The sequence below is a fragment of the Embiotoca jacksoni genome, unplaced genomic scaffold (assembly GCF_022577435.1).
Source record: "Embiotoca jacksoni isolate LCO1_2020_lvr unplaced genomic scaffold, fEmbJac1.0.p SCAF_93, whole genome shotgun sequence".
Classification (NCBI taxonomy): Eukaryota; Metazoa; Chordata; class Actinopteri; family Embiotocidae; genus Embiotoca; species Embiotoca jacksoni.
This window is the reverse complement of record NW_027185451.1, coordinates 132,641-158,234: the sequence shown is the minus strand read 5'-3', so window position 1 is coordinate 158,234 and position 25,594 is coordinate 132,641.

Here is a 25,594-nt window from a genome sequence, read left to right as displayed (position 1 = left end):
AACTGGTTGAGGGTTTCTATAGGCATGTGCTTTGTATCTATAATTAATCCTCCCAAGGTTTTAAATCAGTACTAAATTATGAATGGGGTTAATGGTTAGACTTTGGGTGAGTTCAATGCACTTCTGTAAATGTACTTTCTCCTCCGGGCCGGTCTTTCTCAGCTCTATAATTCAAAGGAAGACTCTGAACTATATGATTTCTACAAACCAACAACCATCACCATAAAGTTTTGTGAAGGAACTTTGACTCTTACCCAAGAAGACAAAAGTCAAATGCACTGATGACGTCACTGAAAACTAAAAGAAAGAACAACAGAACAACACATTTACCTGGACAGCAGCCATTCAATCAAAATCCACCTTAAAACTAATACATAAACAAAATTTGTATTCCACTTGATCATGGTTTTAAACTTTGTCTAGTATTCATAAATTCTCTGAGGTGATATGAGTTTGAAATAAAATTAGTTTTTTTTTTTGTAGTTATTGAAATTCTAGGATCAAAATTCCTTTGTGAGATTGAATGTTCACGCCAGAAAACTGGATGTTTGCCAAAAGTTGGAATTACACAACTTAAATCTAAAATACATTTCTATGAGAATTTGAGATTTGGTAAATTAATATTAATGAAAGACTTTGGATATCGTTGATTGAAAATATAACTGATAGTATATTTGTTGCAACTGCAGGTAAAACAGGTCAGTTTCAATGCTGCTGCTACTACTATTAGTACAAAAATTGTCACTGCACTTCTATGACTAACAGAAATAAGAACAATGATGATTATATTAAAAACAACAAGATAACAGTGAAATCAATAATAATAGAAGATATACTTGCATGTATAAAGTCTGTCATTTTAACTCATGGCAGTGGCAAATCAGGCGAAGTTGGAGTCAGTCGTGTCGACGCAAACTGTCTGCTGATCTCAAAAGTTTCCAGTATTTCACTGCAACATTTTTGCATGACCATATTTAAATATCCAAATAGCCATTTTTATGACGGTACGATGACATGTTCCTCCGTCCATGTTTACCATTACCAACAAACATTAAATCCTGAGCTACATACATTATAATTCCTTGTCATTGTTATATACATTTAAAAAAAAAAAACACGCATGGAGCCGTCATCTGTATTTTCATTTGAACTCCACTCGACAAACAAGCTCAATATAACATTAAATGTCCATCAGCTAACATTATAAGAAAATGATGAAATTCTACTTAATGTAAAATGATGTTAGAGGTTTGCATCTCCAGCAAAATGTAACAGAGTAGCACCTGTATTTATGTTCATCAAAATAACAAACAAGTTGGCCACACCATCTTGCGCTTTGTGAGCACCTGTGTTGTGCCCAAAGAGACTAAAAACCCTTTTGTACAAAGATACCTAAAGGTGTCTTGAAAAGACAGTTGAAACATTTTAGAAGCAACGAGCAAACAGTCTCTCCATAGATCAACAATGAGCATCTTGTATTGAATGAATTAAGTAAGTTTAATGTTTGACACGCAGAGAAAACAACGGCAGAGACAGATTTGCAAAGGTCAGGATTTTTGGAGTTGGAAGATATTAGTAATTGTGTTTTTTTATTTTTCTTTCCTGTGAGCAACATTTGAGTCAGGTATACAGATAAGGCACAAGTGAAGATGACAACATGTTTTGTTTTTCAGAAATTAATTTGGTTAACAAAGTTTTCTACCGACATTAATAATAGTTTCATGTGTTCTATCTTTGTAGCTTGTAAATATTATCAGTTACAAGAGATGTCTTCATCCATTGGCTTCATCTCGGTCTGCTCCTTGTTTTCTTTTTGCTGTTGAAACGTCCACCTCAGTTTGAAGTCGTTCAGTAAACCCTTGTTGGTTAGCACTGCACTTAGCTGAGAAGGAATAAAAGTGACAGTAGTGTTTGGAGAATCTAACTTCAGGAAGCAGAAAATAAATCGTATTAATGGAACATAACGTACAATTAAAATGTTATTAATTTCATGTTATTTTTGCACAGATTCACTTGAGGACTGGGAGTTACCAGAGTACATAGTCAAGGCTCTTTTTGATCATTTTGTTTTATGTTAATGTAGTACACATTTGTCTGAGGTCACGTGATACCTGCCCTCAGTAACTTCAATCTGATTCTTCAGCTCTGACATCTCGGATCTGATACTCTGATACCTGAGGTGTAAACGTGAAGTCTGAGGCCTGTGGAACCAGAGAATATGGGAATGACCTTTACCTGCTTTGGGATCTGAGCTTTAGTAGCTGGATCTGAAAGGTCAGCAGCAGAGTGAATCTTCATCGTCACCATGGTCGTCTTCACTCTTAGATCTGGACGGTCAAACACGTGACCACAAACCAAGGAAAGAGTCATTATTGCATTGCAAAAGAAAATGAGAAAAATGGATCTCCAATGTTTATATTTCTTTTCACCTTTATAGGTGTTATAAAGGTGAAAATAAATATAAACATTGGAGATACATTGGACACGTGTCGATTGTTTAAATTCTGGTGCAGAAGGAGTGTTCCTTGTTACAGTTCTCTTCAAGCCAACCATGGTCTGAATTTTCAGTTACACAGTGCTGGTTTCCGTAATTATTTGGCTGTCCACTAATCCAGTTTCTGAAGGAGCTGTTGGTCTTGTCCGACCACCTCCACGGTACCCGGTACAAACCAATCCACAAATCATGTATAGAGTTAAATGACATCACCTGTGTGTTTTCCTGATCATTCTCGATCACAGCCAGCTCTGTGTGGTGTGTTCTGCAGTACGTCTGGGCATCCTCCCATGTCACTACATTGATAATTAGATTACAAGTATTCTAGCTCAAAAGATTTGCAGCTACAGTGACAGAAAAGTAAAGTTAGTGTCAGAAGAACCATAGCATTGGTTGTGTGAAGATGGTGATGTTTCCAAACACACATTTAGTTTCAGAAGACCGAGTAGATCGCCCTCCTGTGAATCAGCTCTCTGACACACCTTTATAGTTCACATCTATGGTTTGTAAAATTCTGTAACAGCAGTCGTAACTCAAGAAGGCAAAAGCCAAATGCTCCATATTAATTTCATTTTTATGAAAATTGAAAAAAAGAATAGATAAATTTTAGAAGACCCGGGACATACCAGTACAGCTGATATTATAGCAAAAGTCCACCCTCAAACAATCTGAAACAGCCCAAATATGGATTTAGACTTGGTCTAGTGTTCATAGCTCTCAGATATGGCTTTGAGCTGATATAAAATTCAAATAAAAATGTTAATCAATTTCCTGTGGATATTGGAAAGCAAGTATGAAGGTAAAGTTAAAATAGATGATTTACGTAGGGAAACTTTGGGTTCATCAGAAGTTTGATACCACCATGTCAAACTAAAACAGAATCAAACAGATTGTTACATTTTAAAATTTAATTTGCACAACGATATAACGGATGTCATTGTTTTTTGTTTTTTTTTTTTTTTTTTAAATACTAAGGATGTATTGATCACGTTTTTGGCTCCAGATCCCAATCCAAGTCATTAAATATGATATATCTGCTGATACTAAGTCCCGATCCAATACTTGTATTTTTCTTGGTTCATCCAGTGTCAAAGTGCACACTTCAGGTTCATTTGGATTTTTAAAATCAATACATTGTGACCAGTGAACATGTCTGTCATGAAAAAACAAACAAGACATCACCATGGCAATCAACAATAGACGTATAAGTAAGTGTAATAAATACACAAAAGATAAAACACAGGCATCGGCGGCTTTAAAGTGCAAAGCAGTGTATTGTTAAAGTGTCGTTTTTGGCAAAGGCGAGCTCCTTTGCTGATTTCTTATTCAAACCAGTAGAATTAAATGAAAATGAATCAGGAGTGCTGCTGCCGCTGCATTTGCCTTAATTTTATGAGATACTAATCTACCGGCTGAGGTTAGTCTGTCCAACCTCAATACACAGTATATTGTAAAACACAACGTAATGATTTGCAATGTAAACCCATATCTAATTGAAAACAGAAAAAAGACAACATATCAAATGTTGGAACTGAGAAATATTATTGTTTTAATAAAACATATTCTCATTTTTATTTTGATGATAGTAAAATGTTAAAAAAAAAATGCTTGACAGGGGCAATAAAGACACGAAAAATGATTTAAAAAAAAAATACCTGTTAGAACATCTCACAACTAATTAAGTTAATTGGCAACAGATCAGTAACATGATTGGGTAAAATAACAGCATTAAAGGCAGTGTCTCTCAGTAGTGAGGATGTGGAGGGGTTCAATCCAGAAGTAATTTCTGGATTTCATCATTTATGTTACATAATATCAGAAAAAGATTCAGAGAATCCGAGTAAATCTCTGTACATAATGGATAACGCCAAAAAAAACCAACAATATTAGATGGCTGTGATCTTCGGGCCCTCAGGCGGCGCTGCATTAAAAATCCAGCCACATATCTGTAGTGGAAATCACAGCTCAAGAACAATTGTGAAAACCATCATCTCTGAACAGAGTTCGTCGCTGCATCCACTAATGCTGGTTAAAACTACCACGCTGAGATAAAACCATAATTAAACATGATCCAGAAGTGCCACTGCCTTCTCTGGGCCCAAGCTCATTTAGATGGACTGAGGCAAAATGGAAAACTGTCTTAAGGTGTTCTGCACTGATTTTCTTTGCTTTTCTAACAAAGTAACCAAGTTGAGACACATCCAGAGCTACTCTCTGAAAAGACTCATGAAATGATGAGGTTGAGATATGAACCATTGGACATGACAAGTTGGGTTTTGGCAATTACACCTGCTGAGGTCAATTTGAATGTACTTATTTGCATTTCAAAACATCCATAAGGACATAAGGCAGTTTATTGTTGTTGTAAAAATTCAACAAAATGAAGTTGGTAACTTAACAGCTCAGCAATGAAAAAAAAAAAAATAAATAAAAAATGAAACGTGACATCGCCATGGAAATCAACAATAGATGTCTAAATAAGTGTCGTAAATATATAAAAGATAAAACACAGGCATCAGCAACTTTAAAGTGCAAAGCAGTGTATTGTCAACGTGTCTCTTCTGGCAAAGGCGAGCTCCTTTGCTGATTTCTTATTCAAACCAGTAGAATTAAATGAAAATGAATCGGGAGTGCTGCTGCTGCTGCATTTGCCTTTTTTTTTTAATGAGATACTAATCTACCAGCTGAGGTTAGTCTGTCCAACCCTAATCACCTAAAAACTGTGACACTGTGTATTGTGAACAAAACAACGTGGCACTATGGGGAAAAAGCTGTTCCTCAGCCTGTTTGTCCGGGTTTTGATTGTTCTGTATCTTTTTCCTGATAACAGGTGAACAAACAGACAATGTCCTGGGTGTGTGATGTCTTTGCAGATGTTGCTGGTTCTCTTCTGGAGGCGGTCACCATACACAGGGTCAGGTCAGGGAGTGCATGCCAGCTCCTTTGCTGATTTCTTATTCAAACCAGTAGAATTAAATGAAAATGAATCGGGAGTGCTGCTGCATTTGTTTTATGAGATACTAATCTCCTGGTTGAGGTTAGTCTGTCCAACCCTAATATATGACATAAAAAACAATGTAATGATTTGCAATGTAAAGCCATATCTAATTAAAAAGAAAAAAGTCAACATATCAAACGTTGAAACTAAGAAATGTTATTGTTTTAAGAAAAACATATTCCCATTTTGAATTTGTTGAAAGCAAAAAGTAAAAAAAAAAGAAGCTGTACAAGGGCAATAAAGACGCGAAAAATTCTCAAAAAAAATATTTGTTAGAACATCTCACAACTTATTAAGTTAATTGGCAACAGATCAGTAACATGATTGGGAAAAAACAGCATCAAAGGCAATGTCTCTCAGTAGTGAGGATGTGGAGGGGTTCAATCTAGAAGTATTTTCTGGATTTCATCATCTATGTTACATAATATCAGAAAAAGATTCAGAGAATCCGAGTAAATCTCTGTACAGAATGGATAACACTAAAAAAACAATATTAGATGGCTTTGATCTTCGGGCCCTCAGGCGGCGCTGCATTAAAAATCCAGCCACAGATCTGTAGTGGAAATCACAGCTTAAGAACAATTGTGAAAACCATCATCTCTGAACAGAGTTCGTCGCTGCATCCACTAATGCTGGTTAAAACTACCACGCTGAGATAAAACCATAATTAAACATGATCCAGAAGTGCCACTGCCTTCTCTGGGCCCAAGCTCATTTAGATGGACTGAGGCAAAATGGAAAACTGTCTAAAGATGCAATGAATCAGAATTATAAATTCTCCGGGCTAAAGAGTAAGAAGGATAAATCTTTCTACAGGCTATTAATAAAGTCACATGTGAAGTGATAAAAACCGCAGACTTTGTGCACACAAAACACACGTCGGGTAAAACATTGACATACCGAGACTGAGCTTCTCTGACTCCAGTCTTTATTTTACAAAAGGTAAATAATGTGCTGAGAGACACAGTAAAACATCTCTGCAGGAATAATGTGGTTCATCTTTCTGGGAGTTCTTCTCACAGGGTCAGCAAGCATCTAAACAGGAAGACAAACGCATATCGGTATTCAAAGAAGATTTTGTGTTTGTGTGTCTATGTGTGTTTGTTGGTGTGTGTAGCACATGACATCATTAACCTTCGTGAGTAAGTATTTCAAGTTCTGTCTCTTGATCAACATCAGCATCTGAGTTCCACATGATTTTGTTCCGACTGGTTGGCGAACATGTGACCTAAAACTTGACCAGAGAAACATCACGTTTTTGGGGAATAGAAAGAAGTCGCAGGTCCTGAAAGTAGGACGTCCTGAAAGACGATTGTGTTGTAGCAGGCGAGAAACACACCGAGTGGCTTGGTGATCATCGTGAAGAACCAAAGATCCATCGCGCTACAGTTCAGGTGGTTTTCACCCAGAAAACTCAAAACGTCACAGTAGAACTCGATGTTGACAATCTGACTCTGCAGGACAAATTCACTTCACGGTGCACAACCCCGTTAATGTCAAAGAAAAAACCAGCTGGATGCTCCAGACCTTCTTCGGTCTTTGACTTTGAAGTTCTGCTGAAACGTGAATGTCGACCGGGTCTCTGTTGACGATTTCCAGAGTTTGGTTCAAAATGTAACGTGTGCTCTCTCATCAAGTCCTCGTTGAAATCACGAATGCACATCAACAACCTGCGAAACGTTGATGAAGCGTTTTAACTTGGAATAATTATTCATGAAAGTTAGAGCTTACTGCTGCAGTGTTGAGGCCATTTATACCCAAGTCTCTGGACTTTTTAACTGCCCCTCGTGTTTATATCTATTTCGTGGCTCTTCTGTGTCTGCTTCTCGGGTGGTTTCTTCAAGGTCAATTTAAAGTCAGTCACACCCGGCTTAGCAAGTACTGCACGCAACTAAAAAAGAAAAAACATAATCGTCAAGGTGTCTTGTTTTGTTCTCTTGTTCTGTTTTTTTCCCTTATTGCTCTTTATTTCTCTCTTTCACACACACACACACACACACACACACACACACACACTCAGACACACACTGTAATGCATAGTTTTTGCATCCTTTCTTTAAATATCCAAATGGTTCACCTGACAAAGGTGACCTTTACAATGTTTGTTTATCAAATGTTAACTTAGGTTTATAGCTCAAGTGGTTGCAAAGAAAAAGATATAAAAACACAAGCAATCATGCCTCTAAATCGGGGACAACCGTAGACAGACGATTTATGGTTTCAGGTTTTATTTATCTGTCCGTCCCGATCCAACGAACGCAATTCCTCAAGATCAGGGTATTTCCTCGGTCTTGGCACAAACATTGCTTTGGTCCCAAGGGTGAATTGATTTGATTTTGGGGGTCAAAGGTCACTCTGATCTCACATCTGTGCTATTATTGTAACACTATATTTCAAAAAACACGTGTGACCATAACTCAAATTCATACGTTAATTATAACAACATTTCCATCAAATGTCTAATAGACTAAAATGACATTTTGTAACCAAAAGGTCAAAGTTCAACTTTACTGTTCCACTGAGCTATCTAATGATCCAATGTCATAATTCAGGAATATAATGGGAGATCACTGTTTTTGAGAAATGCCAGAAGGATTAATGATATCTGATAATTCTTTGAAAAGGTAAAACTAGTGAAGTGATTGGATGTTGACGTGAATGTTTTGAGTGATTTATGTTCTTCTTCAGTCCTGCTTTAGTATATCTAAATATATATTAATAGAAGATATGCTCAGGTTTAAAATCAAGTGTTTCAACTGTTAGCAGCATATTTCCCATCATCAGATTCACTCATTTTGTTTTTTTCCTGCATTTCATCGTGCACATATTTAAATATGCAAAAATGAGTTTGGCAAAGGTCGTTCCACCAGAGGGCAGCAAAACACTACATCTCTGTCTGAAGTTTAGTTACAGATCAAATGTGCAAGATACGTCATGTAATTCTTCACAAGAGTGTCATATCATCTTGTTCACTTTATTCATTTTTTTCCTGAGCAAGATTCATTTTGCACAATTTTGAAAAGACAAATATTACAAGGATGAAAAAAAGATACAATACAGAGCAGAGAAAGGCAAAAAAGTAAATGAGCCAATTGAAAACCGCCACCCAGGTAATGTTTAAAGTTCACAAAGTTATAGAAAACACAAAGGATATACAGTACAGAAATAATATGACTACATTAAACTAATGAAAATCAAATAAAAACAAAATGTTTATGACAACGTTGATGAAGCGTTTTAACTTGGAATAATTATTCATGGAAGTTAGAGCTTACTGCTGCAGTGTTGAGGCCATTTATACCCAAGTCTCTGGACTTTTTAATTGCCCCTCGTGTTTATATCTATTTCATGGCTCTTCTGTGTCTGCTTCTTGGATGGTTTCTTCCAGGTCAATTTAAAGTCAGTCACACCCGGCTTAGCAAGTACTGCACGCAACTAAAAAAGAAAAAAGATAATCGTCAAGGTGTCTTGTTTTGTTCTCTTGTTCTGTTTTTTTCCCTTCTTGCTCTTTATTTCTCTCTATCACACACACACACACACACACACACACACACACACACACACACACACACACACACACACACACACACACACACACACACACACACACACACACACAAACACACACACATTTTTCACTGTATCCTTGCAAAGACCCTTGTTGATAACACTAACTTGAACCCTTACCTGAACTTAACCTTTGAGGGATTGAGGACAGGTCAAAATGTCCTAACAATGTATAAAAGTCCTCAGAGAGAAATTGGTCCTTCCAAGGTGATCAATACAAACCCCTTCCCACACACACACACACACACAGACACACACGTTTGTATGGCTAACTTTGTTAGGATTTTCACTGATAAAATTCATTTCCCGAGTCATGAAACCACGACACCTAAGGTCCTAATTGAAACCTAATAATAACCTTAACCCTAAAAGAAGTCACTCTGTAAGGTTTATGTGGATCTGTTGGCAGAAATATAATATAATATGTTTAATTATGTGTGTAATAGTATATCACCTGCAATTTTCAAAAAAAAGTGTTTTCTTCGAATGAGCTCTGCATATCTGTATACAGAGTAGGACCTCTCCCCTATAGCCCACCATGTTGAACTGCCATGTTTCTACAGCAGCTCTGAAGGGAGAAACCAAGGGGGGCGTTTTATTTATTTTTTATTTTTTTAGAGTTTCATGGCCACTTTCCATTCTCTTATACCCTTGGAAGGTGAGGCCACGGGTTTTCAGTTGGTTGCAATCTGCAAACTCACCAGTAGTTGGCACTAAATCCTGCACACTGCTCCTTTACCCCTCCAGCAGCCCTTTAAATGAACTTGAGAAAGTCAGGACCGACAAAAACATCCACAATCATAAAGGTAGTTTTACTAGTACACACCACACACACACACACACACACACACACACACACACACACACACACACACACACACACACACACACACACACACACACACACACTGCACCTGCTGCTGCAGGCTGGCACTGCTGACTGGGTCGTCCAGGGTTGTGTTGGACTGGATTGTCATCCTCACCACAGTTTTCCGTGATTTGTGAACAGGATCTCAAAGAGCAGGTGGACATTTCAGAATAAAAAAACACAACATCTGACAAATACTTGGTCAAGATGAAGTATGAGTTCAATGGAAATTAGCACTTCTCAATATATCTCAAATATATACCCAAACTCCGTTAAACTTTTAATAATACGTGATGAACTATCCAAAAAGTAAGAACATTTAAACCTAAATTCAAAACAAAGCCCATATTTTGCTGCTACTCTTTACATTCATGAATAACAATTGAACTACTTAATTCAAAGGTTCACTCCAGACACATTTTAAAACCTAAGGAACTCTTCTTTGAATGGTGTTTACTACTAAAACATGAAATTGCCCTCCTTAAGAATTAAAATCACGTCTACTTTATTGAACAGTCCTGTTCAGGCTGATGGAACCGTGATTTATATTGAAGATATCTGGTCACCAAGTATCATGGAGACCAGGGAGAACTAATTTGTGCACGAGTCAATAATTTTTGCTCTTCTTTGAGCATAAAGCACCACCTTCACGACTTTGTCTTTCACCCTTCACACTCACGTACGGTTTTTTGTTTTTTTAAGTGATTAATTTAATAAAAGCTCACCTTTGGGGATCTGGCACAACTCCTCAATGACTTCTTCACTCGTCACATCTGGTTCCATCACATCTGTCTCCATCACATCTGGTTCCGTCACATCTGTCTCCATCACATCTGGTTCCGTCACATCGGGGATATTTGCCGCACAAATTAATCATTGGTTGGCGCAAATTATGAAATCAAAATCACTATTATTAAATAAAACTTACACAGCAGTCATGTCCCCCTCCTCACACCCCTCCATTATACTTCCCAGTAATTTGCAAATTAAGTTAATTATCTGTGTTAGCTCAGGCTGTGACGATTAGTCGATCGGTAGAAAAATAATCCGCAAGTAGTTCTCATTTAAGTAAGTTTTAAATTAAACAATGCAAATGCTCTGCAGTTTCAGCTTATTTATTTTGAGGATATTAATAGAATTTTAACAAAGTAAATCCAACATCTTTTAATTATAGATTGTTGGTCACATTGGGCTTCAGGAGAATGTGACATTTTTCACTGTTTTATTGTTTTTATTGACTAAATGAGAAAACAATCAGCAGATTAATTAATAAAGAAGATAAGCGCAGCCTTGGTATCGACCAGCAGCAGTCTCTGTTTTTATACCAATCCAAAGTTAGAGATGTCACATGACTGCCCCATACCGTTTAATTGGCAAGTGTAGAAATGGCGGCAAGCGCCAAAAGAATCCAAAATATTTCCAGAATAAAAAACAAGAAGCTTGTAATGTTCGGTATATCTTGAAGGCTGTGTGTAATAAATCATCTGTGCACATGCTACCTCTGGTTTATGAATGTTTCAGTGATTCACACCTTGGTAGCAGAAGAAAGGGTACGTCGAGTTGCACGGCTCGTCAGTCCACTTCCCATCTCTCACCACTATGGCAGCACAATTGTCTTCTTCGTTCACGTTGTCCGGTCGTCCATCTTGCCAGTTATGGAATGTGTTGCTTCTGTTGGTGTCGGACCAGTACCACTCTGAGTCGCTCTGATACAGTCCTATCCAGGCCTTGTCTGTGTACCCTCCAGTCGTAGCGTTTATCACTGCGGTGATGTTGTCCTGGAGAGGCGTTTGGGCAAACGCAGTGTACTTCAAAATGCAGTCTTCTTGTGCCTCATCCCAAGTCTTATTCTCACTGACAAAGTGGACGGTGTTTTCAGAGGAAGTAGAGGGGACACAGAAACCTGAGGAGAGAATTGGATTTATTATAATATAGTATGTCCACGTAGTTTTACTATGAAATAGAAATCAATATCCTCTATTTGTTTTTGGATGAGTTCCTATAAAGACCTATTTTGTTTCTGCAGTTATAGCGTCCCTTAAAATCAGACTTGGTACGATGGTATTAGAAAATAAATGACAAACCGTAGAGATGTCAAAAAGTTCACACCTTTAGGTGAGTAGCAGTAACACGAATGGGTCCCACTACTTTTTACATAGATAAGAAGTTGAATGACAATTTTGAATGTTTGCCATAAATTTCAGTTTGCGTTAGGTATCACGTGACCTTAGCTATATGTTTTACTGCAGTTGAGCTCTTAACCATCCAGCAAATGCTTAAGATAATGAAGACAAGTTGGAGCTAAAAGGCATTGCATCAAACAGAATAAATTAATTAAATGAGTTAAATTTGTTATACGCATAGAAAGCATTTGTTTAGCTAGTATTGTAAATTACAATTATAAAAAAACACCAGCAATATAAAGTGTAACAGAAGATGTGTTTTGTCTGTTTGTGCTGCACACTAATGGCTCGTACTGATTTGGACTAACTGGAGCCCTCAGATGTCAGTTAAAGGAGAATTATTGCTTGTCTGTTCCCACCTCTGTTGTAACAATTCAGGCAAGAGAGGACAAAACAACGCATCCCAGGATAAAAACAGCAATACAGAATTATTCCTTTGCTGAACTAATGCTGCCTTTAAATGGAACTCATGAGTTTGTGGTTATGACATGGGAAGTCGTGTTCACCTTGGCAATTAAGTGATTAAGTCGCTTAATCTTCACAACCGTGACGTCACCCATTGGTTTGTAACCTGCCATTATGAAGCCTGGAGTTCTGCATTTTGGCCGGTTGCCATCTTGGTAGTTAAGAGCCAGAAATGACCATATTTGGACCAGCTGGGGAGGAGTGAGGGGGGGGATCTGACTCAATCTGATTGGACACCTGGCGACACTACTCCCCGCCCACAGATAGTGGAAACCTGACTGCACCACAAGCCTGTCAATCAAATAGACATCCCAATAACACGTCTTTTTGAGGCCTAATATCTAATTCATGACGTGACTATTTTCAAATGGACCTTCAAAAAACGAATAAGAGAGATGGTCTTCAGGAAACTATGCCATATGAACTTGCTGAAAAAATGTTTTTCATTAGAGAAGTTGAATGGGATTCGAAGGAGCCAGTGACTTTTTGGAACCAACCTCTAGTGGCCCTCGGTGGTATTGCACATAAGGGCATTTCCATATTGGCCTCATATTTCAGACCAGAAAATGGGGGCGTTCAAAGACTATTCTCGTGAAAACGGTGAACAGGACGTTTTTGAACGATCGAAAGTCTGACTGTGGTTCGTAATGTATCATCTATAAATCATGACAGAAATCACATCTCACCTGTGAGCAGGAGGATCACAAACATGCTGACTTCGATTAACTGTGGATGCAATAAAGTGAACAGAATAATGCACTTTTTGACAGCTGACACAGATCCTTTGTATGTTCACAGAATTATTACATACAGCTGAATAATAATATATATGTCCTTTGATTATGAGACGCGAGTAAACATTTGGCACAATGAGACTTCATTGATTTTGTCACAGTAAACACGTTGCCATCGGCTGCTAATTGTTTTTGATTTTTTTTTGGAGGATTTAATCCAGACATGGTGACGCTGCTTTTAGCTCGTCAACTGCACAGAACTGGAAAAACCTATCCCAAGGATCTGACACTTATTCCAGCACCTTTCGATTCAAATCTAAAACGTATGTTTACTTTTCATTGCCATTGCCCTTTTAAAATCAGACTTTTTCAGTTGTGTCTGCTGTTTTATAATTGACAGATCCTTTGTGTAAAAAAGTCACAAAAACAGTTATATAGTTTATTTAAAAAAAAATTCAACAGATCTTTCTGTCTTTGTCAGTTAATGTTCTTATCTAACCTTTTGCTGTATTTTTGTGATTTCATCTGAGCACTTTAATGACAAATTGAAACTCTGACTTGATTAGAAAGTAGAAGAACAAGAAATCCTTTTAATCCTGTGGTATTTCAATTTCAACAAGCTTTGGATTTATGGCTGATTCTGCTCTTTTCAGATCTGTTCTTATATAATGTTGCATAGCACCAATACAAAAGAAGGAAAAAAAAAATGGTGTTACAAAGATTATTATAATTATATCATCACGTAGATATCAGCTTACCGAACTTGAAATGTCTTCAGTTGTCAAACACAAGCAGCTGTCCTTCGTCTTCAGTGTTTGTCTACTTTTTTTATGTGTGAGGGTGTTTTTATAGGATAATGCAAATAAGTATTGTGGACAGTTGAAGGATTGACTTTAAAGGAAAGAGACTGGTTGACAAAATGTGTGACACGTCCTCTTTGTGTTAAAAAGAAGTGCAAGTCACAGGCTTCTGGAGACTTTTAGAGATATTATTATATCCTTTCCCTGATTCATTTCCTGACACTTTTATTGTTGTTGTTTTTTTCAGACTTAAGGGTTTTTTTCCTGACATGCATTCTGAATATTTATACACAGATGTGGGGCTTTCTAAACTATTGCTGCAAAAAAATACTGTTGCTAGGCAACGGCAACATGGACAGTTTTTAGAAGCTTCAGAGGCTAACAATTTAGCAAGCTAACATGAGTTTTTTTTTTCAGTTAAAATTACGTTCATATTGTCTTAAAGTGTGCAAAGACCAAACATGATGAAGAAAGTAAGCTTCACTGTCAGTTTATGATCCAATGCACCTGCACACGAGAGGGCAATTTATTTGCATTCATAGCTCCTCTAATGTACCGTTCAAATGCAAAAGACCACACTATGTCAACTCAGATCGCATGATGATGGAAAACATTTAAAAGTATAGGTGAGTATCAAAGCATGTAAACCCGGTTGAACAAAGGTTAAAAAGTTCCAAAAGATCTTAAACAACGTTCAAATCAAGTTGTTGTTTTTTTGTTATTATCTCAGTTAGAATTTATAATAAAAAAAATGGTATCTGAATTTTTTGCTCTCTGAATAATTCATGTAATTTGCTTTATATATGTTGTACATTTTAAGCTCTAGCTGGCCTCTGGAGTTTCATTGGAAACATTTATTTTTACATCCACTGTTACCAAATCTGATCGTGTGGACATCCTTGATATTTCCCTCACGCTTCGACACATGGTCGAAAACTCCTGACCTGCAGTCATTGTGTTTTTATCGGTTGTGATTTGGTTTATTGTTTCAAGTAAATTTTCTGGAACCCGAGTGCTGAAAAAACAGTCGGGTGGGTTTTAAAATTCAGGAATTTGCATTCAGAGCTCCACAAATTATTCATTCAAATAACTGATTGCATAAAGTCAACAATCCGCTTGGATCTAATGGCGATGGAAATGTGGTGATGTGTTGAGTGAAATCCTCATCCACTTGAATATCCAGGCAAGCTGACCTAATACAAGTTTAGTTGCCCTAGTATTTCCATGCCTCTAAATCGGGGACAACAGTAGCCAGACATATTGTATTTTCAGTATTTGTTAATTATGACAAAATTTCCCTCAAATGTCTAATAGACTAAAATGAAACATTGTAACCCAAAAGTCAAAGTTCAGCTTTACTGTACCGCTGAGCTATCCAATTATCCAATGCCATAACTTGGGAAAAGAATGGGAGATCGATATTTTTGAGAAATGCCAGAAAAACTATTGATATCTGATAATTATTTGAAAAGGTAAAACTAGTGAAGTGAACACTACATCTCTGTCTGAACTTTAGTTGCTGATATAATGCGCAAGATACTTCATGTAAGTCTTCACAAGAGTTCCATATCATCCAGTTCGCTTTATTCATATTTGTCCTGAGCAAGATTAATTTTGCACAATTTTGAAAAGACAAATATTACAAAGGTGAAAACAAGATACCATCCAGTGCAGATAAAGGCAAAAAACTAAATGAGCCTATTGAAAGCTGCCAGCCAAGTAATATTTAAAGTTCACAAAGTTATAGAAAACAAAAATGATACACAGTACAGAAATAATAGGACTACATAAAACTAATGAAAATCAAATAAAAACAAAATGTTTATGACAACAACATCAAAAACAATAATATCAATAGAAAAGCAAAAAATGTGAGTTTGATGATGGATGAGAGTGTATGTTCATATGTGCATGTGATGTGTATGTTACAGTTACAAAACAACAGTTACAAGTTTTTTTTAATCACATTTTAAAGCATTTTATAGAGAAACAGCTTCTTGCCAAATGGGAAAAGCCAAGTTGGTACCCTGATTATATCATATCTGAGTCAAGTCAGCAATTGAGGTTAAGATAAGTTAAGATGACAACATGTTTTGTTTTACAGTATTATTTACTGGAATTGGATATCCAAAGCATCTATCTACATTAATCATAGTTCCATGTATTCTACCTTTATAGCTTGTAAATTATACCCATCACCCAGGATGTCTTCATCCATTGGCTTCATCATTCTCTTCCCCTTGTTTTCTTTTTTGGGTTGAATCTTCCACCTCAGTTTGAAGTCATTCAGTAGAGTCTTGTTGGTTATCACTGCACCTAGCTGGAGGAAATAAAAGTGACAGTACTGTTAAAGTCAGAGGTCTCCAACCTGTACCTTGTGAACTACCAGTAGCCCACGACCCAGTTCTGAGTAGATTGTGGAAGGTTGAAACAACATGCAGTGTATCTCGTCTATAGACTTTCTTCAACGGGTCACCCAGGTATATTGACGGCCGGCCAAGTATCTTCGATCAAATTCAGCGTTTCTTTATTCATTTATTTATAATCTGTCAGGGAGAATGACGCTATCAAGATGATGATTTGAATATCAAAGTCATCTGGCTACATTAATCATAGTTTCATGTATTCTACGTTTATAGCTTGTAAATATTACCCATCACACTGGATGTCTTCATCCATTGGCTTCATCATTGTCTGCTCCTTGTTTTCTTTTTTGGGTTGAATATTCCACCTCAGTTTGAAGTCATTCAGTAGAGTCTTGTTGGTTATCAATTCACCGAGCTGAGAGGGAATAAAAATTTCACAAGTGAACACTAACTTCATAAAGCAGAAACTAATTAAAGGAGTAATGTAACATAATGTACAATTAATACATTGTTTATGTCCTTTTATTTTTTGCTGTTAGAAAACAGTTTTACGTAACGGATGAGAGTTATTAGAGTAAATAATCAAGGCTGTTTTGATTGTTATGCCTCCGCATCCGTGATAGTCAAAGCTGGAGATGTTATGTTTTCGGGTTGTCCCTCTGTCCCTCCCGTTGTCAACTTGTGGGGATTTCTTCAAATTCAGAAAAAAAGGTTTGTTTTGGTACCAAGGCTGAACTGATTAGATTTTTGGAGGTTAAAAGTCAAGGTTACTGTAAACTCAATTTGAACCATTGTCATTAAAAGGATATCTCAGAAACGGCTGAATTGAACTTTTTCAAATATAACACAATTACTCACTTGGCATCAAAGCTCAGGATCACTGTGACTTCACGTCTTCCTCATTCTTGTGAATGTAATATTTCAGGAATCCTTAAAGGGCTTTTTTCAAGGTTGGCACAAACATTCACTTAGACTCTAGGATGAACTGATACGATTTTGGGGGTCAAAGGTCAAGGCCGCAGTCACCTCACACGGACTCATACTCATGAGCGAAGGTAACTGTGACCTCATTAAACACCCTTTTGACCAAAACTCAATAATTCATACCCTGGTTATGACAACATTTCAATCACATTCCTAATAAGAGGAAATTATTACTATTCTTATTTGTCTATTATTGAGCACCAAAACGAGGAGCAGAAGAGCAGAACAGAAGTCTGATGTCTGATATTGAAGTCCAATATCTGAAACTTGACGACTACAGTATGAAGTGTAAACATGACGCCTGAAACCTTCACACTGAATCCTATCATCTGATGTGGAAGTCTGGAGGATGGTCCAGAATTGTTTCTGTGCTTTTGCATGAGAGAACCAGAGAATATGGGAGTGAGATTTACCTTCTGTAGGATCTGAGCCTGAATAAATGGATCTGAAAGATCAGCAGTAGAGTGAATCTTCATCCTCATCGTTGTCTTCTTCACTTCTAGATCTGGACAGTCAAACAAACACATGATCACAAACCAGGGATAGAGTAATTATTGCATTTAAAGAAAAAATGAGAGAAATATATTTACAAGGTTTAAATTTCTTTTCACCTTTATAGCACCAGAAGGAGTATTTGTTGTTACAGTTCTCATCTTGCCAACAATGGTCTAAACCCTCCCTTGCACAGTGCTGGGTATCAGCATAGTTATTTGGCTCTCCACTCTTCCAGTTTCTGAAGGAGCTGTTGGTCTTGTCCGACCACCTCCACGGTACCCGGTACAAACCAATCCACACTTCATTTGTTGACATAAGTGACATCACCTGTGTGTTTTCCTGATCATTCTCAATCATAGCCAGCTCTGTGTGGTGTGTTCTGCAGTACGTCTGGGCATCCTCCCATGTCACTCCATTGGTAATTAGAGTATATGTTTTCTGTCCCGAAGAATTTACAGCTGCAACAGAAGAAAAGTAAAGCTAGTGTGAGATGAACCATAGCAGTAGTTGTGTGAAGTTGTTGGTGTTTGAAAACATACATTTGGGTTATCTGGAGATGAGTGGTTATGAAATAATGTTTTCACATTAAGAACATGCAGAAGTACTTAAGCACAGACAGCCTGATCACCAGTGTGCAGCCATAAAGAGCAAAAAATAAATAAATAGGACTTTTGACATTGTGTTACTTCCTGTCTTTGTAGAATCAGCCATTATCAACTATATGTTGTATGCTTAACTTGAAATTAAGTATAATGTGTCATTACACCGTGATATCATTGAAGGTGCTATATACCACTCACTTTGACCAGATCCAAACAATCTCAAAACTTTCAGCAACAGAGAGCAGTTTCATAGAAACACAATATAAATGCAAAATGTTTCTTACCTTGGTAACAAACAAAATATCTTGTTTTCTTGCAATTAAGATCATTCCATGTTCCATTGCCATGCATCGTGACACAGGCTTCATTTCCAACATAATTAGTCGGCTCTTCTGGTGTCCACTTTTGGTAACCAGTTGTACTTGTTTTACCAGTCCCCGACCATCTCCAGGAGTTTGCATCATTGCCCATAACTCCTCTCCAGGATTTTGGGTCATCAGTCAGTCCGATCCATGCAAATCCGGTCTCACCACTAGGCCTGTTTAGCCTGTTAATGTCATCCAAGTTTTCAAAGGTCGCCAGGTCGGTGTGTTTCACTCTGCAGTAATGCTGTGCGTCTGTCCAGTTCATTTTTAAGTTGACATGGTGGTATTCACGAAAGTTGTCAGGAGAGCAGGAAGTGAGGCCAAATCCTAGAGGTTGAAGATAGAGAGCATATTTAACTGTGAAACACTGAAAATCGTATTCTGAATGGTTCGTCTGAATAATTTTAAAATCCTCTTTATTTAAAAATACTAATATGTTTATGATATATTACCGTAATTTCAGGACTATTGAGCGCACCTGAATATAAGCCGCACCCACTGAATTTAAAAAAAATAAATTATTTTGAACATAAATAAGCCGCACATGTCTATAAGCCGCAGGTGCCTACTGGTACATTGAAACAAATGAACTTTACACAGATTTTAACGAAACACGGCTTGTAACAAAAATAAAAATTTCAGCGTGATGGATGATTCGCATTTCCTGTTGACAGTCCGAGTGAGAGGCAGTTCAAAGGTCAGAGGAACCTCATCCATATTTATGATGTCGTGCGGGCCAATGGTATGCTCCGCTATCTTTGCATCAGTGAATATGCGGAAGTTTGAAACTTTTTCCTCGTAGTCGGGAGGGAGCTGCTGACACAGACTCGCCCGTACCCTGATGGACAGGCCTTTACGTCTCATAAATCTGAGACACCACGACGGTCCACCTCTAAAATCCTCAAACTTCATTGCGGTGGCGATTGTTTTGGCTTTCAGTCGGATCTGCACAGTTGAAACACCTCGGCCGTCTGCTCTCTCTGTGTTGAGTCAGCTCTATTTCCTTTTCCAACAGCCATATCTAATCGCCTTCAACTTGAAAGCTGCATCATGTGCATTTCTTCGTGTCTTTGCCATGATGAGGGTGACAAAATGACTACCGTAATCAGAATGATGGGAAGTTTGAGCGCGCTCGATTTAATCTAAACAGTAAACTAAAAAGTTACATTGCTTCACCTTAACCCGTTCGGCAATTTCATTGGTCTAATGAAAGCTTCATGCCACCAAAAAACTGAGCACCGTCACAGAATGTGTTTTTTTGCTCATTTTTTTGGCGGCATGAAACTTGTGAAAGCGGGGAAAATCCATAAATTAGCCGCATCATTGTTTAAGCTGCGAGGTTCAAAGCGTGGGAAAAAAGTAGCGGCTTATAGTCCGGAAATTACGGTACTTTACTGTTTGAGGTATTTCCAAGTACACAACCCCGTGCAACACTATCATTTGCTGTGTTCTAAATCACGGTCTCCAATGAGTACACTCATGAAATAAAAAGATTAATAAATTAAATATTTCTTAACTTTTTCTCTGAAAATATGAGCCACTATTCCAGCGTGGCCATACAAGATTTTTTAATCATGTATTACAAAGTCGTTCTAAAACACCATATTTTTGTCCTTAGACCATGGCTGGATTAACGTGATAAATAGGCTTTACGATCGTCTGTATATATACCCGACTGCCACCAGTTTCCCATGTGAACTGCTAACAGACCTCCCAAGCCATAACCAATCATAATATGTTGTAGTTTGTGGTCATTTGAATAAACACAACTTTATGTGAGAATATGTTTACAGACAATTTCACGCGCCGTATCTCAACGACTCTGGTATGGATGTGAAGACAAAATGTTTTTCTAAACTGAAGACACATTTAAATGTGAACTGGTTGAGGGTTTCTATAGGCATGTGCTTTGTATCTATAATTAATCCTCCCAAGGTTATGAATGGGGTTAATGGTTAGACTTTGGGTGAGTTCAATGCACTTCTGTAAATGTACTTTCTCCTCCGGGCCGGTCTTTCTCAGCTCTATAATTCAAAGGAAGACTCTGAACTATATGATTTCTACAAACCAACAACCATCACCATAAAGTTTTGTGAAGGAACTTTGACTCTTACCCAAGAAGACAAAAGTCAAATGCACTGATGACGTCACTGAAAACTAAAAGAAAGAACAACAGAACAACACATTTACCTGGACAGCAGCCATTCAATCAGAATCCACCTTAAAACTAATACATAAATAAAATTTGTATTCCACTTGATCATGGTTTTAAACTTTGTCTAGTATTCATAAATTCTCTGAGGTGATATGAGTTTGAAATAAAATTAGTTTTTTTTTTTGTAGTTATTGAAATTCTAGGATCAAAATTCCTTTGTGAGATTGAATGTTCACGCCAGAAAACTGGATGTTTGCCAAAAGTTGGAATTACACAACTTAAATCTAAAATACATTTCTATGAGAATTTGAGATTTGGTAAATTAATATGAATGAAAGACTTTGGATATCGTTGATTGAAAATATAACTGATAGTATATTTGTTGCAACTGCAGGTAAAACAGGTCAGTTTCAATGCTGCTGCTACTACTATTAGTACAAAAATTGTCACTGCACTTCTATGACTAACAGAAATAAGAACAATGATGATTATATTAAAAGCAACAAGATAACAGTGAAATCAATAATAATAGAAGATATACTTACATGTATAAAGTCTGTCATTTTAACTCATGGCAGTGGCAAATCAGGCGAAGTTGGAGTCAGTCGTGTCGACGCAAACTGTCTGCTGATCTCAAAAGTTTCCAGTATTTCACTGCAACATTTTTGCATGACCATATTTAAATATCCAAATAGCCATTTTTATGGTACGATGACATGTTCCTCCGTCCATGTTTACCATTACCAGCAAACATTAAATCCTGAGCTACATACATTATAATTCCTTGTCATTGTTATATACATTTAAAAAAAAAAAACACGCATGGAGCCGTCATCTGTATTTTCATTTGAACTCCACTCGACAAACAAGCTCAATATAACATTAAATGTCCATCAGCTAACATTATAAGAAAATGATGAAATTCTACTTAATGTAAAATGATGTTAGAGGTTTGCATCTCCAGCAAAATGTAACAGAGTAGCACCTGTATTTATGTTCATCAAAATAACAAACAAGTTGGCCACACCATATTGCGCTTTGTGAGCACCTGTGTTGTGCCCAAGGAGACTAAAAACCCTTTTGTACAAAGATACCTAAAGGTGTCTTGAAAAGACAGTTGAAACATTTTAGAAGCAACGAGCAAACAGTCTCTCCATAGATCAACAATGAGCATCTTGTATTGAATGAATTAAGTAAGTTTAATGTTTGACACGCAGAGAAAACAACGGCAGAGACAGATTTGCAAAGGTCAGGATTTTTGGAGTTGGAAGATATTAGTAATTGTGTTTTTTTATTTTTCTTTCCTGTGAGCAACATTTGAGTCAGGTATACAGATAAGGCACAAGTGAAGATGACAACATGTTTTGTTTTTCAGAAATTAATTTGGTTAACAAAGTTTTCTACCGACATTAATAATAGTTTCATGTGTTCTATCTTTGTAGCTTGTAAATATTATCAGTTACAAGAGATGTCTTCATCCATTGGCTTCATCTCGGTCTGCTCCTTGTTTTCTTTTTGCTGTTGAAACGTCCACCTCAGTTTGAAGTCGTTCAGTAAACCCTTGTTGGTTAGCACTGCACTTAGCTGAGAAGGAATAAAAGTGACAGTAGTGTTTGGAGAATCTAACTTCAGGAAGCAGAAAATAAATCGTATTAATGGAACATAACGTACAATTAAAATGTTATTAATTTCATGTTATTTTTGCACAGATTCACTTGAGGACTGGGAGTTACCAGAGTACATAGTCAAGGCTCTTTTTGATCATTTTGTTTTATGTTAATGTAGTACACATTTGTCTGAGGTCACGTGATACCTGCCCTCAGTAACTTCAATCTGATTCTTCAGCTCTGACATCTCGGATCTGATACTCTGATACCTGAGGTGTAAACGTGAAGTCTGAGGCCTGTGGAACCAGAGAATATGGGAATGACCTTTGCCTGCTTTGGGATCTGAGCTTTAGTAGCTGGATCTGAAAGGTCAGCAGCAGAGTGAATCTTCATCCTCACCATGGTCGTCTTCACTCTTAGATCTGGACGGTCAAACACGTGACCACAAACCAAGGAAAGAGTCATTATTGTATTGCAAAAGAAAATGAGAAAAATGGATCTCCAATGTTTATATTTCTTTTCACCTTTATAGGTGTTATAAAGGTGAAAAGAAATATAAACATTGGAGATACATTGGACACGTGTCGATTGTTTAAATTCTGGTGCAGAAGGAGTGTTCCTTGTTTCAGTTCTCATCAAGCCAACCATGGTCTGAATTTTCAGTTACACAGTGCTGGTTACCGTAATTATTTGGCTGTCCACTAATCCAGTTTCTGAAGGAGCTGTTGGTCTTGTCCGACCACCTCCACGGTACCCGGTACAAACCAATCCACAAATCATGTATAGAGTTAAATGACATCACCTGTGTGTTTTCCTGATCATTCTCGATCACAGCCAGCTCTGTGTGGTGTGTTCTGCAGTACGTCTGGGCATCCTCCCATGTCACTACATTGATAATTAGATTACAAGTATTCTAGCTCAAAAGATTTGCAGCTACAGTGACAGAAAAGTAAAGTTAGTGTCAGAAGAACCATAGCATTGGTTGTGTGAAGATGGTGATGTTTCCAAACACACATTTAGTTTCAGAAGACCGAGTAGATCGCCCTCCTGTGAATCAGCTCTCTGACACACCTTTATAGTTCACATCTATGGTTTGTAAAATTCTGTAACAGCAGTCGTAACTCAAGAAGGCAAAAGCCAAATGCTCCATATTAATTTCATTTTTATGAAAATTGAAAAAAAGAATAGATAAATTTTAGAAGACCCGGGACATACCAGTACAGCTGATATTATAGCAAAAGTCCACCCTCAAACAATCTGAAACAGCCCAAATATGGATTTAGACTTGGTCTAGTGTTCATAGCTCTCAGATATGGCTTTGAGCTGATATAAAATTCAAATAAAAATGTTAATCAATTTCCTGTGGATATTGGAAAGCAAGTACGAAGGTAAAGGTAAAATAGATGATTTACGTAGGGAAACTTTGGGTTCATCAGAAGTTTGATACCACCATGTCAAACTAAAACAGAATCAAACAGATTGTTACATTTTAAAATTTAATTTGCACAACGATATAACGGATGTCATTGGTTTTTTTGTTTTTTTGTTTTTTTTAAATACTAAGGATGTATTGATCACGTTTTTGGCTCCAGATCCCAATCCAAGTCATTAAATATGATATATCTGCTGATACTGAGTCCCGATCCAATACTTGTATTTTTCTTGGTTCATCCAGTGTCAAAGTGCACACTTCAGGTTCATTTGGATTTTTAAAATCAATACATTGTGACCAGTGAACATGTCTGTCATGAAAAAACAAACAAGACATCACCATGGCAATCAACAATAGACGTATAAGTAAGTGTAATAAATACACAAAAGATAAAACACAGGCATCGGCGGCTTTAAAGTGCAAAGCAGTGTATTGTTAAAGTGTCGTTTTTGGCAAAGGCGAGCTCCTTTGCTGATTTCTTATTCAAACCAGTAGAATTAAATGAAAATGAATCAGGAGTGCTGCTGCCGCTGCATTTGCCTTAATTTTATGAGATACTAATCTACCGGCTGAGGTTAGTCTGTCCAACCTCAATACACAGTATATTGTAAAACACAACGTAATGATTTGCAATGTAAACCCATATCTAATTGAAAACAGAAAAAAGACAACATATCAAATGTTGGAACTGAGAAATATTATTGTTTTAATAAAACATATTCTCATTTTTATTTTGATGATAGTAAAATGTTAAAAAAAAAATGCTTGACAGGGGCAATAAAGACACGAAAAATGATTTAAAAAAAAAATACCTGTTAGAACATCTCACAACTAATTAAGTTAATTGGCAACAGATCAGTAACATGATTGGGTAAAATAACAGCATTAAAGGCAGTGTCTCTCAGTAGTGAGGATGGGGAGGGGTTCAATCCAGAAGTAATTTCTGGATTTCATCATTTATGTTACATAATATCAGAAAAAGATTCAGAGAATCCGAGTAAATCTCTGTACATAAAGGATAACGCCAAAAAAAACCAACAATATTAGATGGCTGTGATCTTCGGGCCCTCAGGCGGCGCTGCATTAAAAATCCAGCCACATATCTGTAGTGGAAATCACAGCTCAAGAACAATTGTGAAAACCATCATCTCTGAACAGAGTTCGTCGCTGCATCCACTAATGCTGGTTAAAACTACCACGCTGAGATAAAACCATAATTAAACATGATCCAGAAGTGCCACTGCCTTCTCTGGGCCCAAGCTCATTTAGATGGACTGAGGCAAAATGGAAAACTGTCTTAAGGTGTTCTGCACTGATTTTCTTTGCTTTTCTAACAAAGTAACCAAGTTGAGACACATCCAGAGCTACTCTCTGAAAAGACTCATGAAATGATAAGGTTGAGATATGAACCATTGGACATGAGAAGTTGGGTTTTGGCAATTACACCTGCTGAGGTCAATTTGAATGTACTTATTTGCA